This window comes from Chiloscyllium punctatum, chromosome 7 (genome assembly GCF_047496795.1).
Source record: "Chiloscyllium punctatum isolate Juve2018m chromosome 7, sChiPun1.3, whole genome shotgun sequence".
In the NCBI taxonomy this organism is placed as follows: Eukaryota; Metazoa; Chordata; class Chondrichthyes; order Orectolobiformes; family Hemiscylliidae; genus Chiloscyllium; species Chiloscyllium punctatum.
Genome location: NC_092745.1, coordinates 40,219,361 through 40,235,407, shown reverse-complemented (window position 1 = coordinate 40,235,407; position 16,047 = coordinate 40,219,361). Strand labels below are relative to the sequence as shown.

The window sequence follows — 16,047 nt, the reverse complement described above, 5'->3', positions numbered from 1 at the left end:
AACTTTATCAAATGCCTTACTGAAGTGCCGATGCACCACATCAACCGCTTTATCCTCATGCACCTGTTTGGTCACCTTCTTAAAGAAATCAATAAGGTTTGTGAGGCCCAATCTACCGGGTTAACGATCTGTAGTCAACTTATTCATTTCTAGATGATTATAAATCCTATCTCTTCTAATATTTTCCGACACTTTACCCACAACCGAAGTAAGGCTCACTGGTCTATAATTACTAGGGTTGTCTTTACTCCCCTTCATGAACAAGGGGACTACATTTGCTATCCTCCAGTATTCTGGCACAGTTCCTGTCGACAATGATGACATAAAGATCAATGTCAAAGCCTCGGCAATCTCCTCCCTCGCTTCCCACAGAATCCTTGGATAAATCCCATCCGGCCCAGGGAACTTACATATTTTCACACTTTCCAGAATTGCTAACTCCTTCTCCTTAAGATGGAAATCAGGGTGGCAAAAAGGGAACATGGGATAGCTTGGCTTAATTGGGCTAAGGCGAATCCAAAGGGAGTTTATAAATGCATTAAGGACAAAAGAGTAATAATTAACAGAATAGGGCCTCTCAAAGATCAGCAAGGCAGCCTATGTGTGGAACTGCAGGAGATGGGGCAGATACTAGACAAGTACTTTGTGTCAGTGTTAACTGTGGAGAAAGACACAGCAGATATAGAATTTGGGGAAACAGATGGTGACATCTTGAAAAGAGTCCATAATACAGAGGAGAAAGTGCAGTATGTATTAAAATGCATAAAAATAAATAAATCACTGGGACCTGATCAGGTGCACCCCAGAACTCTGTGGGAAGCTAGGGAAGTGATTACTGGGCCACTTGCTGAAATATTTATATCATCGATCGTCATAGGTGATGTGCTGGAAGACCGGAGTTTCGCTAATGTGGTAAGGAAAAATCAGGAACCGGTGAACCTGACATAATTGGTGGGCAAATGGTTGGAGGGAGTCCTGAGGGACAGGATTTACATGTCTTTGCAAAGACAAGGACTGATTCAGGAGTGTCAACATGGGTTTGCATCTGGGAAATCATGACTCACGAACCTGATTGAGTTCTTTGAAGAAGTAATAAAGTCACACCCACACTCAGGGACACACACCTACAGACAGCACTGGGTAGCAGTCACGCCCACACTCAGGGACACACACCTACAGACAGTACTGGGTAGCAGTCACACCCAAACTCAGGGACACACACCTACAGACAGTACTGGGTAGCAGTCACACCCACACTCAGAGACACACACCGACAGACAGTACTGGGTAGCAGTCACACCCACACTCAGGGAGACACAGCTACAGGCAGTCATGTATGATGGAAGATTCTGACTGATCCTCTTTCTGAGCTAAGTTGTCACTCAGTTCAGCATTGAGCTGTCACTGTGAGGAACAGGCTAGGGTGGGAGAAATGAATGTAATGACTGAAGCCTCCAGTGTCTGTGATTGGCCGCAGCTCATTTGAAATGTGACTCAGCAGCAGCAAAGTGGGCATAGTGCAATCCCACCAGCTGGATCTGGACTAACAGAGTGAAGAGGAAATGCGTCAGATTGGAATGATTGGGCTCCAGCGGATTTCAGTTTCCGTTCTGTTTAGAATCTTGTCAACATGACAGATTCCAGATCGAAGGGATCTCTTGAAAATGATTGAAGATTGGCTCAAATCCAGTCTTCAGCTGATGTGTCATTGATGGACCATCCAAGCAGCCAACCATGACAACCATTTGCTGAAACGTAGCCAATCAACTGAGGCTGGAGCAGTCTATATACAAAGCACTCAGAGACAGTAACTGAATCGTCTTCATCTTTATTCCCTTTTCCAGATTGACATTGACAGAAAACAGACTGCAATTAACAGCCCAGACAGAGGAAGCCGCACAAATTCACAGCCACAATGGAGCTTGAGGAAAACACTTGTGGAGATTTTCTCAAGAAAAAGAGAATCCTGTCCTTTTAAACAGTGACAGAACCTTAAATTGGAACTGACGGCTGAGCAGGAAGGAGATCTGGTTTACTGAAGCAGAGACTTCTGAGGTTCACATTGATTTTGTACAGCTGACAGTCTTGAGTATCGAGGAGTTTTACTTGACATCAATAGTCAATAGTGTCCCCAACAAACACTCCCAGAACAGGGGTAGTACGGGATTAGATAAAAATTAAATCTCCTTTACACTGTCCCAATGACCTACCTTAACCGCTGAACCTCAGAAGTGTCTCTGAGCAGTCCTGAGAAGGAAGAGAGTTGAAATTCAGTGCTGACAATGACCTTTGTCCTACCAGCTCAGCCCTGTTCTGCTTAAAGTTGTGTCTCCTCTGTGGACAGTCTCACACACTCTACACACATTCTGATCTCCTGATGCTCTTGCTGAGGGGAGAGGGGAGGGTCACGTGGGTGAGGGCACAGGAGAAGCGAGCGTTGGACTCCCAGTCAGACCCAGAGAGGGTCAGCAGGCTGCTGACACTGTAGGTGCTGTCCGAAGCTCGCAGGTAGTTGCTGGTCTGAACCCCGTCCGAAATGACGGCACCGTCCTTCTTCCACTGCACCTCCAGCTCATCGGGATAGAAGTGATTGGCAAGGCACACCAGGGTGGCAGTGCCCTTGGCATTGACCTGCTCTGGGGAGGGGGGCAGCAGGGTCAGCTTGGGCTGAGAGTTGTCACGGCCTGAAAGACAAGAGAAACAATTTTAATCTCTGGCATACAAAGGGATTTCAACTCTATGAACATGAACTGGCTAAACAATCCATTTTGAACATTTGTATCCAACCCCTATAAACCCCATAAAAGAACAGGCATTGTTCGAATTTCTTCTTGGGATGTGGGTGTCACTGGCCATTATTGTCCATCCCTAATTGCCCCTGAGAAGGTGATGGTAAAAGAGAAGGCACACTTTTGGACTATCGTTTAGGGAATGAATGTGAGCAGCTGGAAGGGCTATCAATGGGGGAGCATTTTAGTGACAGTGATCAGAACTCAGTGAGATTGAGAGGAGGGATGGAAATGGAGAACCATGGAGCAATTGTAAAAGTTTTCATTTGGGAACAAACCATTTTACTAAACTGGGCAGTCACTTGGTAAAGCTTGGCTGAAAGACAAAATGCAGGGGTGAAATTAACCAGGACCTGAGGAAAGCAAAGAGCCGACAGGATGAAATGTGTCCAAATGAAGTCAGGGAAATTCCAGTGATGTTTTATAATCACAGAAAGAACAAGAAGAGAATGAAGGAATGTATGAGGCCCATTCGAGAGCAGGAAGGGAACTTGTGTGGAGGTGAAAGATGGAGCAATGGTTCCTCAAGAAAACTTTCCATCTATTTTCACAAAAGAGAGGGACAAAGCAGAAACTGTAGTTCAGGAGGAAGCCTGTGCAATATTGGAATGGCATCTTTCACATCTGAAAGACTCCCAGTTCATACAAAGAAAAGAAAGATCCATGCTGTCCCCAAGACATTTGCAGACAGTGTGAGACTTGTTTGAAATGTGGTCACTGTTGTCATGTAGGAAATGTGGAAGCCAGATTGTACACAACAAGATCTCAGAAGCAACAATGAACCAAGGAACATTTTGAGTGATGTGTGTTCAGGGATAAATATCAGTCTGAATATGATTCAAAGAGAAAATAACTGGGACAGTTGGATGGAAAATGAAAAAATGGATGGCAAAGGAGAATGTCGGATTACTGGTTAGTGATGGGATTGATTGTTACCAGAAAATAAAAGGAAAGGACAGAATATTGTGAATGTCATATTGTACGAAGGAAACATAAAAGTGCAGGGTAGCTCAACAAAAGCACAAACGTAAAAGCTTTGTCTTTTAACACATGAACCATTTGGAATAAAGGAGACAAAGTGGTACCACACAATCCGAGGTAAATAAGGAAGATAGGGGCTCATGAGAATTTATGAAAGCATCCAGACCATGTTATAGGATGGAGAGTATGGAAAAGATCAGGAATTAAACTTGATGCCGAGCAGGGTGGAATGGTGTATCAGTGGTTAGCACTGCTGTTTCACAGCTCCGGAGACACAGACTCAATTCCAACTGACTATCTGTGTGGAGTTTACACATTCTCCCCGTGTCTACTTGGGTTTCCTCCCATTGTCACGAAGATGTGTCGGTTAGGAGGATTAACTCTGGGAATTGCAGGGTGGATGGGATACTTTTTGAAGGGTCGGACTGGGCTGAATGGCCTGCTTCAACACTGTAGGGTTTCTATGATTTCTGACGGAGATAACTATGAGAAGGAGGCAGTCAGTGCATGACTGAGGGTGTTGTACTTCGATGTATCGAGTATATGAAACAAGATAAATGAGCCTGTAGTGCAGGGACATGGTTGCAAGGGGATCAGGGCTGGGCTGGGAGCTAAATATCCAAGGATGCACATCCTATTGAAAGGAAATGCAAGGGTAAAGTGTGAAGGAGGAACTGAAGATAATCCTTATAAGTTGAGATGTGGTATTGTGGAGACTTACGGTATCAAAATTTGTAATTCCCCAGGGTCTGATGCTCTGCAACTCAGAGTCCTTAAGAAAGTGGGTGTAGAAATTGTGGACACAATGGTGATCATTTTCCAACATTCTGCCGACTCTGACCGAGTTCCAATGGACTGGACAGTATCCAATGTAACCCCACTTTTTAATAAAAGGAGGGAGAATGAAAATCAGGAATTATACATGAGGAAAATGCTGGAGTCAGTTATTAAAGATACAATAACCGAGCATTTGGAAAGCAGTGACAGGATCAGTCCAATTCAGCATGGATATACTCAAGGGAAATCAGGCCTGACACATCTTCTGGAAGGTTTTGAGGATGTGATCAGTTGAGAGTGGACAAGGCTGAATCAATGGGCAACAAAAACAAAAACTGATGAAAAAGTTCAGCAGGTCTGGCAGCATCTGTGGAGAGAAACTGAAGTTAGCGTTTTGGATTGAGTGACCCTCCCTCAGAACTCAGTGGATAGTGTGTATCTGAACTTTCAAAAGGCTTTTGACAAGGTCCCATACAAGAGATTAGTAAGTTACATTAAACCTCATTGTATTGGAGGTTATGTATTGACATGGAGAGAGAACTCGTTGCCAGATAGAAAGCAGAGAGTTGGAATAAATGGGTCCTTCTCAGAGTGGCAGGCAGTGATGAGTGGGGGACCGCAGGGTTCAGTGCTGGGACCCCAGCTGTTCACAAAATACATAAACAATATGGACAAAGGAATTAAATGCAATCCCTCCAAACTTGCAGATGACATGAAGCTGGGTGCCAATGTATGTTGCGAGGAGGATGCTAAGAGGCTGCAGGGTTACTTGGACAGTCTGACTGAGTGGACATATACTTGGCAAGTACAACATAATGTGGATAAATGTGGGATGATCCACTTTGGTGGTAAACAGATTATGAATAAATGGTGTAAGTTCAGGAAAACGTGAGGTGCACTGAGAGCTGGGTGTCATTGAAAGTGTGCATACAGGTGCAGCAGGCAGTGAGGAAAGCTAATGGCATGCTGGCCTTCACAGTGAGAGGATTTATGTATTGGAGTAAGGATGTCTTGCAGAATTAAACAGGGCCTTGTTGAGGCCTCACCTTGAGTATTGTGTGCAGTTTTGGTCTCCGAGTCTGAGGAAGGACATTCTTGCTATTGAGGGAGTCCAGTGAAGGTTTACCAGACTGATTCCCGGGACGGCAGGACTGACATATGAGGAAAGACTGGATCGACTGGGCTTGTACTCACTGGGATTTAGAAGAATCAGAGGAATCTCACAGAAACATATTAGATTCTAATGGGATTTGACAGGGTTGATGCTGGAAGAATGTTCCCAACATTAGGAAAGTCCAGAACCAGGGGTCACTGTCTAAGATTAAAGGTTAATTTACTCAGATGTTGTGAAACTGTGGAATTCTCTACCACAGAAAGTTGGTGGGGCCAGTTTGTTAGATATATATCAAGAGGGACGTGGTCCTTGAGGATGAAGGACTTCATGGGAATAGGGGGAGAGTGGGAATGGGAAACTGAGATTACATAATCAGCCATGATCATATTGAACGGTGGTGCAGGCTCAAAGGGCTGAATGGCCTGTTCCTGCAGCTATTTTCGATGTTTCTATGTTTCTAATGATAGGTAGATGTGTGAGGGGTGTGAGGGTGGGGCATGGGAGGAGACGGTTTACCCTGTCCAGAAGAACTGAAATTACATCGATAGCAAGAGGAAATATCGAGTGGGAATGCATAGAATTTGTGTGAGTCAACTTAAGAAACCACAAAGGAACAAAAACCCTGATGGGAGTTATGTACCAGCCTCCTCGTAGTAGTCAGGATGTGGATCAGAAAATAAATCAAGAGATAGAAAAGGCATGTAAGAAAGGGGTTATTACAATAATCATGGGGACTGCAATATCCAGGTGGACTGGGAAAGTCAGGTTGGGAATGGATCTCAAGGAAAGGAATTCATGGAATGTCTGCAAGAGGCTTGTTTTGGAGCAGCTTGTGGGAGAGCTACTAGGAAACAGGTAATTCTGGGCTTGTTAATGTGTAATGAGGCAGCTCTGATTGGGGAGCTGAAGGTGAGTGTACCCTGAGGGGGCAGTGACCATAATGTGATAGAATTCACCCTGCAGTTCGAGAGGGAGAAGCTGGAATTCTAAGTAATAAGAGGAGTTAATGAGCAAGTTAGACAAAGGAGAGCCAATGGACATGATCGATTTGGATTTCCAGAAGGCCTCGGACAGGTTGCCACACAGGAGGCTGCTAAATAACATAAAAGCCCATGGGGTTTGGGGCCCGGTACTGACATGGATAGAGAGTGGGAATAAATGGATCTATTGCAGCCTGGCAGCTGGTTTGTTGTGCAGTTTAGCAGGGGGCTGTGTTGGGACCACAGCTATTCATGTAACAATTAATTATATATTAACGATCTGGAAAAAGGAACTGAGGGCATTGTTCCTAAATTTGCTGATGACACAGAGTTGAGGGGAGGGACAGGGAGAGTTGAGGAAGAAGAGAGGCTGCAGAAGGACTTGGAAAGGCTCAGGGAGTGGGCAAAGGAGTGGCAGATGAAATACAATATGGGAATGTGTGAGGTTATGCACCTTGGTTGGAAGAATAGAGGCTCAAACTGTTTTCTAAACGGGGAAATTTGCAATTCTGAAACACAAAGTGGCTTAGGAGTCCTCTTTCAGGTTTCTCTTAAAGTTAGCATGTATGTTCAGTTGGCAGTTAGGAAGATAAATGCTATGTTAGCATTCATTTCAACTGAGTTAGAATATAAGAGCAGGCATGTCCTGCTGAGGCTATATGAGACTCTGGTCAGACTGCATATGGAACATGTGCAGGGTTTCGGAGCTCGAGCAGCAGCTGGTGTCAGTGTGGAGAGTCCGTGAGGCTGAGAGCTCCGTGGAGAGCACGTTTCCAGATGTGGTCACTCTGCAGCTTCGGAGTATGCAGGGAGAGATGGAATGGGGGAGCAGCAGACAGTCCAAAAGGACCAGGCAGCAAGTACAGGAATACCCTGAGTGCATCCCGCTCTCCAACAAAAATTCAGTTTGGAATCCTGATGAGAATGATGGTTCGTCTGGGGAATGCAGCCAGAGCCAAGTCCCTGGCACAACGGGTGGGGGGCAGCTGTACAGGAGGGCGCAAGGGAGACTGGAAGAGTGGTAATGAGAGGAGATTCGAGAGTGAGGGCAATCGATAGGTGTTTCTGCAGCTGCAAATGGGAATCCAGAATGGTGTGTTGTCTCTCTGGTACCAGGGTCAAGAATGTCTCTGACTGGCTGCAGAGCACCCTGAGGGGAGAGGGGGAATAGGCAGCGGTCATGGTCCACATCGGTCCCGGTGACAGAGGGAGAAAAGGGATGTGCTCCTGTAGTCAGACTTTAAGGAGCTTGGGAGGCAATTCGCAACTGGAACTCAAAAATAGGAATTTTTGGATTACTCCATTGACCAATGCAAGTGAGGATAGGAACAGGAGGATAAGACAGGTGTATGTGGGTTTGGAAAGGTGGTCCAGGAGGGAGGGCTTTAGATTCTTGGGTCTCTGGGAATGACTTGGTGGGAGATGTGACCTCTGTAGACTGGATGGGTTGCTCCTGAATAGAGCAGGAATTGAGCTCCTCGTGGGGTGATTTGCTGGTGCTGTTGGAGAGGGTTTAAATTAGTATTGAAGGGCCGTGGGAACCAGGAAGTAATATCAGGGAGGAACATCAAGGATCACAGAATCCTGGAAAAAATTGTTAGCATCAGAGTAAGGAATAGTCACTTCTTAGGCAGGGTCAGAGTGAGAGAGAGCCAGCGATAAATTCTAAATCTGGCTGACTGTGCATGTATGGGACTGCACGGAGTGTGGGAATAAGATTGGGGAGTTACAGACGCAGATTACCAAGTGGAAATCTGATGTTGTTGCTTTAACAGATGAGGTTCAAATGAGGACAGGACTGTTTGTTAAATATTCCTGGATACAAGGTGTTCAGGAAAGATAGGAAAGGGGGAAAGGGTGAGAGGTGTGGGATTGATTAAGGAGTTCGGTACAGAGCTGGAGAAAGAAGGTGTCTCAAAGGTGTCAAGGACAGAATCGATTTGGTTGAGGAAAAGGAACAAAAAGGTGCAATCATTTCTTTTCAGTGCAGTCTGTCGGTCACCGACTAGTGGGAAGGATGTAGAGGAACAAACCTGCAAGGAATTTACAGAGAGGTGCAAACATTAGGGGATTTTAATTGTCAGAATATCAACTGAGACAGTAACAGGATCTTGGGAATGAGGAGATCCAAGTGGATCAAGCGACAGTGAGAGGACATTGAGGGAAGAGTGATCATTGTATCATAAGGTTTAGGGGGACAGTGGAAAAAGACAATGGAAAATCCAGCATAAAGTCATGATCATGGATCGTATCCCATGGATCACCTCCAATGTTTCACTCTTAGAACTTATAATATTTTATTTTAAAACCGAATATGAATGAGTTACCAATCTAATACTTTGCCGCAGTATTTACGGTTGAGAAGGACATGGAAGTGATGGGAATTTGGGAAATAAATGTTGATGCCTTGAGAAGAGTCCATATCACAGAAGAAGAGGTGCAGTAATCTGTTCTTTAAACTCATGAAGATAGATAAATCTCCAGGACATGATCAGCTCCATCCCAGTACTTTGTGGGAAGCTTGGGAAGAGACAGTGAGGCCCCTTGTGGAGATGTTTGTATCATCAACAGCCACGGGTGATGTGCTGGAAGAATGGAGTGTGTCTAATGTTGAGCTGTTATTTAATATGCTCTTCAAGGAATACCCAGGGAATTATAGACCGGTGAGTCTCATAGTGGTAAGTTTTTGGAGGGGATTTTGACAGACAGGATCTAAATGCATTTGGAAAGACAAGGATTGATTAGGGATAGTCCACATGGTTTTGTCAGTGAGAAAATGTGTCTTACAAATTTTTTTGAGGATATGACCAGTAAGATAGCTGAGGGCAGATTGGTACACATTGTCTACATGGAATTTAGCAAGGCCTTTGACAATTTCCTGCATGGACATCTGGTTAGTAAGTTAGATCAAATGGGATCCAGGGAGAGCAGGTTAATTGATACAAAATTGGCTTAATGGTTGGAGACAGAGTGTGGTGGTAGAGGGTTGTTGTTCGGACTGGAAGCCTGTGACAAGAAAAAGGATTGCTTCCGGGTTCATCATTTTTCGTCATTCATAGAAACAAATTGAACGAGAATTTAGGAAGTATAGTTTGCGAGTTTGAAGATGACACCAAAATTGGCGGTTTCATGGTCAGTGAAGAAGGCTATTTGAGAGTACATTTACATTATGTATTGAGATAATAGCGAGGTGTTGCATTTTGGTACAAAAACCAGACCAGGGCTTACACAGTTAATTATGGGGCCATGGGGAGTGTTATCAAACAGGGAGACCAAGGGGTGGAGGCACATAGAGGATTGAACCTGGTGTCATGTGTAGACAGGGTGGTGAAGAAAACATTTGGTGCACTTGCCTTCATCGGGTATGGGAGTTGGGACATTATGTTACAGCACCCCAAGATATTGATCAAGCCACGTTTCCAATCACCCTACTATTGGAAGGATAGCATTCAAATGGAAACAGTGTAAAAAGGATGACAAGGATGTCACCGAGATTGGAGGGTTTGAGTTATAAGGAGAGGCTGGTTAGGCAGGGCTACTTTCCTTGGAAGCTCAGAGGCTGCAGGGTGACATTTTAGAGATTTATAAAATCATAATGGGCATAGTTAAGGTGACGAGCTAAGGTCTTTTCCCCAGGGTAGGTTAGTCCAAACCTAGCGGGCAGAGGTTTAAAGTGAAAGAGGAAAGATTCAAAAGGGACCTGAGGTGTCCCTCTTTCAGGCAGAGAGTGGTATTTAATGAACAGCCAGAGGAAGTCGGAGACGCGAGTATGATTAAAACATTTAAAAGACATTTGAACAGGTACATGGGAAGAGAAAAAGGATAGGAAATGAGTCAAATGCAGGCAAATGGGACTACAGGGAATAGAAAAGGTTTATATTTCACAAAAGATGTGAATATGTTGCAGATGATGTGAAAGAAAATTCCCATGAAAGGTTCAGGGATGAGGAACGTCAGTTAAGAAAATATATTGGAGAAGTTCAGACTGTCTTCCTTGGAGAAGAGAAGGCTGAGAGGAGATTTGTTTGAGAAATTCAACATCAGGAGAGGTCTGGAGAGATTAAATAAGGAGAAAATGTTCCCTCTCATTAAAGGATCGAAAGGGAGAGCCACAGATCGAAAGTAATTGGTAGAAGAAGCAGAAGTGAGACAAGGAAAAACATTTTCAGCCAGTGAGTGGTTAAAGTATGGAATGCACTGCCTGAGAGTGTGGTGGAGGCAGCTTCAATAGAAACATTCCGAAGGGAAGACATTGTTATTTGATAAGGAACAATGTGCAGGGTGACAGGGAGAAGACAGGAGAATGACACTCAGTGAATTGCTTATTCGGAGAGCCAGTACAGACGGAATGGGCAGAATGGCCTCCTTGTGCACTGTAACAATTGTATGATTGTGTGATTGAGCAGAGTCAAAGCTGGGGGAAGTGGGAGCTCGGTGTCTCACTGTGCTGCTGCTGCTGCTGCTGCTGCTGCTGAGGTCAGTGAGATCAGAGAGTGGGACAGGGAGCCAGAGCTCACATCAAACTCTGACCGTGTCGGTCACACTGAGACTGGCAGGAGGCTACTCACTGATTTCACTCCATGCTGCAGGAATGGGACCACAGGCTGCAAATGGACAGAGCTCCTCCACACGGTGAGTAAAACAGACTGACTTATATCTTGCTGTTTAAAGGGGGCAATGGAACTAAAGAAATACAGCTGGACACCCTGTTAGACACAGTGCTCCTCGATCAACCATTTCATTCACTGCAGCTCCCCACTAACACCTCCAACAATTCAGCATTTGTGTTTTAGCAAGTTTTGTATTAAAAGGGTTTCCTTACTCAGTCTGAGCTTGGTTCCTTTACCGAACGTAAGCCACAGTGATAGTTCCCAGTGCAGAGGTTGTCCAAAAATCTCTGCTCTCTGCTTCTCTCCGTCACTCTCACCCTCTCCCTATCTGTCTCTGTCTCTCACTTACTCTCAATTTCTCTTTGTCATTCATGTTTTTCTGTTTTTTCTCATTCTGTTTGTTTCTCTCTCTCTTTCTCCCTCTCTCTCTCTCTCTCTCTCTCACACACACACACGCACAATCTCTCTCTCTGTCTGGGTTGAGTCCAGCTGAGTTCAGGAGGTTTGTGAACTTTTTATTTTGATGTTAAATCTTGCAGTTGCTCTTCACATGTGACCATGGACTGTAAGAGGTAACCTTGAGGCCTTCAGTGAGCGGTGGACACCACAGGGACTGGAGTGTGTAGTGGACAGTGACAATCCCTGCATGGGGTAATTTGCTCAGTTCCATTTATCTATAACTGTGGACTTGTCAATATAGGTGGTGTATGTGTGTGTTCTCTATTTTATATATTAGGGAGGTGTCAGTACAGGAGGTGGGACTGTGTGTCCATTTCTATATATTATATATAGCAGTGGGATGTGTCAGTACAGGCAGTGGTGCTGTGTGTATTTAGGTTTTTGTATAGCTGTGTATCACTGTGTCAAGGCCAGCTCTCAGTCTGCTGACAGTAATAATCAGCGACATCCTCACTCTGAACGTTGTTGATTGTCAGGGTGAAGTGTGTGCTGGATACTTGTGTCCCGGTGAATCTGCTGGAGACTCCTGTGAATCGACTTGTTGCACCGTAGATCAGGAGAGAGGGTTTCTGTCCTTCTCGCTGCTGGTACCAGGAAACATCACCACTGGCACTCTGACTGGATTTACAGGTGATGGTTGCAGTCTGGCCCAGTCCCACTGACAGCACCGGGGGAGACTGGGTCATGATGATGTCCCCACTGATACCTGAGGGGTCAGAGAGAAACACAGTGAAGTCAGAACTGTCACAGAATGAGCCGGTCAAATGAGAGATTGTTGGAGACACTGAGCATTCCTCTGGTTTCAGCATTTTCCCTTCAATCACAAGTCAGTGAAAGTGGAGTGAAATGGAGAGCAGCGAAAGATTCAAGGTGGAAGGAGAGAGATTTGCACCTGCGACACAGAATGCCAGGGGCCAGATCAGCTGGATGTGTGAAATCATGGTGTGTGCTCCTGTCCCTGTGCCTGGTTCCTGATAAACTCTCCCTTCACTGGGCTCTGCTTTATAAAGCTGCAGCCTGTGAGAGTCTGACTGGGTGTTCCTCAGTATGTAAATGGCATCAGGCAGAGAGACAGGCCAGTTCCTCACACTTCCTGTTTTTGTCTGTCTTATCCTTCCCTGGTTCCTCCGACCCTTTTCCCTTCTATCTCTTTTTCACCTTTCGTTTGAATATAATCCTGTTGTTTATTGACTTACTACCTCTTTTTCTTTTGATCTCCCTTTCCTTCTGTGTTGGTTGGCCTGTCTTTCTCTCTCTCTTTCTTATCATCCATTCCTCTCCATCACAACTTGTTTCCTCACTCGTCCCCTCAATCTCTCATTGCCTCACTCCATCTTTGTCTCTCTCCCTCCAGTCACTCTAACTAATCTCTACAGCAGGCGTTATTTCAGGACATTGGAACACTGAGTCCTGGGGCAGCAGTTAAATGCCTCGCCTTCTCTCACTCAATCTCATAACGTGCACTTGCTCTCTCTCTCTCTCTCTCTCTCTCTCTCTCTCTCTCTCTCTCTCTCTCTCTCTCTCTCTCTCTCTCTCTGTCTTCTGTCGATCTCTCAATCAGAAGCTCAATGACATGAACAGCGTTTAACGACTTGTATAAATCATCAACGCTAATCCCACCTTGGCATTGAGGGAGAGGATCAGCCAGGATCATAGTGAATGACAGAGCAGCCTCACAGGACCAAACCCAAACCCTAACCCTAAACTGAACACTAACCCTAACCCGCACCCTAACCAGAACATTACTCCTGCTCCCTGTTTCAATCTTCGTATGTCTGTGATATCTTCAATCTCTGCCCCTGGGTATTGATTCCTCTACTCATGGAAAAAATACCTTCATGTCCACTCCACCTCTGCCCCTCATAATCTTATAGCCCTTTATTAGGTCCCCTCTCAACCTTCATTTTTCCAAGGTAAACAACCCCAGCCTTTCCAATCCTTCCTCATAGCTCAGACCCTACAGGTCAGGCAGCAAGCTGGGAAATCTCTGCACACCCTCGAGTACAGTCATATCCTTCTCATCATGTGGTGACCAGAACCTGTCTATCTCTCTCTCTCTTTTACTAGATTCCCTTTACTCCTAGTCTCACACCTATTCTGCATCTTTCTCTTTCTCTCTCCTCTCCCTCAGTCACACTGTTTCATACTCTATCTCATTGTCTCTCTCTCTCTTTCTCTCTCTCTCTCTCTAGTATTCAACCCCACCATCTCTACCTCCCTCTAACTCTCTCTCCCTCTCTACTTACATTACCTCATCTTACATTTCCTCAGACTCACTCTATCTCTCTCTCTCTCATTCATACCCTGTCCTTCTCTCTCTCTCCATCTCTCTCTCTCTCCAACTGTTCCTCTCCCTCTTTCTCTTTCTCTCTCTGTCTTACTCTATCTCCCTCTCTCTTTCGTTCCCACAACATCCCAGGTGGTAACAGTTAAATACAGGGTAAATCTCCCTCTGCTCTGTCCCACCAATAGATGTTAACCCTTGACCCCAGAAGCATGTCTTCTCCTGGTGGAACGTCCCATTTCCCACATTGATCAGACTTTGGTATCTCTCAGGAACACAGATATATTCCTGCCAAATGAAGGGCAGTTCCGTGCTGTTGGCCTATTCTCACTGAGGACTGGTTTGGACACAAACCTCATTCCATGAAGGCCCAGCAGAGAGAGGAGATTTTCCGGCCATCAGTGTGAGCTGGAGGGACAGGACAGACTCTGACCCACTGACCCATCCTGTCCATTCACAACATGTTCCAATCCCTTCTCCTCTCCTTCCCCTTCCATAGTCAAGCTCCAGTTTTACTGTCAAGGGCAGAACCTCCCTGGTCCTCACCTTCCACCCCACCGACCTTCGTACACATTGCATCATCCTCCGTTATTTCTGCAACTTATAAACAGACTCCAGCAACAGAGATATATTTCCCTTCCTATCCCTATCCGCTTTCCATAAAGACAATTCCCTCCGTGACTCCCTCGTCAGGTCCACAGCCCCCGAACAATCCACCATCCCCAGCCCGCACTTCCCCTGCCAACACAGGAACCTGAGCCCACAACTCCCCCCTCACCTCTGACCAAAATTCCAAAGGAGCCTTCCACGTCCATCAAAGTTTCGCCTTTACATCCACACATGTCATTTACTTTATCCATTGCTCCCAATGCAGTCTCTTCTACATTGAGAAGACAGGACATCTACCAGCAGAGTGCTTCAGAGAACATTTCTGTGACACTCGCACCAACCACCCTCACCGCCCCCGGCCAAACACTTCAACTCTACCTCCCACTCTGCCAAGGACATGTAGGTCATGGGCCTCCTACATCACCACTTCCTAGCCACCCGACACCTGGAGGAAGAATGCTTCATCTTCCACCTCAGGACCTTCCAACCCCACGGCATTAATGTGAATTTCACCAGGTTTCTCGTTTCCCCCTCCCCATCTTATCCCAGTTTCAATATTTCAACTTGGCACTGTCCCATCTGTCCCTTCATGACCTGTCCCATCTGTCAATCTTCATTCCCAAATATCCTCTCTACCCTCCACTCTGACCTATCACCATTACCCGTACCTCCATCTACCTATCACATGGTCAGCTTCCTTCCCTCCAACTTTGGAATGAGGAGCAGGAAGAGATAATTCAGTCCTTCAAGCCCTGATCTTGCCTGATCTTATTCTCACCTCCACTTTCCAGACTGCTCCCTATTGCCCCCTGTCCTGCTTTTCATCAGAAAGATATCTGTTTCTTTACTGAATCTGTTGATTGATTCTGCCTCCACTGCCCTCTGGGGGCAGTGACTTCCACAGATTCTCAACCCTCTGAGAGAACAAGATACAATAGAACAATATCCATTCAGTATGGAAACAGGTCACTTGGCCCAACAAGTCCAAAGCGGCCTTCAAAGAGCATTTCATCCCCTTACCCTTTCCCTATAACCCTACATTTCCCATGACTGACGAACCTAAACTACACATCCCTGAACACAATGGGAAATTTAGCATAGCCAATCCTCCTACATACATCTTTCGACTGTGAGAGCAGCACCCAGATAAAACCCCCACAGATAGGGGGAGAATCTACAAACTCCACACAGCTGCCCATGGGTGGGATCAAACCCAGCTCCCTGAACTGTGAGGCAGGAGTGCTAACACTGCACCACCGTGCCATTGTAGTTTATACTCATCGCAGTTTGAACCTACCTCACCCACTTTATGTCTATGACCTATTTTTCACAACTGTCCCACAGGACGGAACGACTGTTCCATGTCTGACTTATCAATCCCCTTTAGCATCTTATATATCTCTCTCAGATCCCCCTCATGTGATTGAATTCCAGTGAGTAAAAG

General features: G+C 45.5%; 1 long non-coding RNA gene across 1 annotated transcript; it reads right to left on the bottom strand.

The window, feature by feature from the left end:
- Positions 1-1,812: 1,812 nt before the first annotated feature.
- Positions 1,813-11,500, bottom strand: LOC140479453 (uncharacterized). Its single transcript, XR_011961045.1, has 2 exons — positions 11,464-11,500; positions 1,813-2,684 (listed from the first exon to the last, which is right to left on the bottom strand). It is a non-coding gene; the product is annotated as an uncharacterized lncRNA (long non-coding RNA).
- Positions 11,501-16,047: the final 4,547 nt, after the last annotated feature.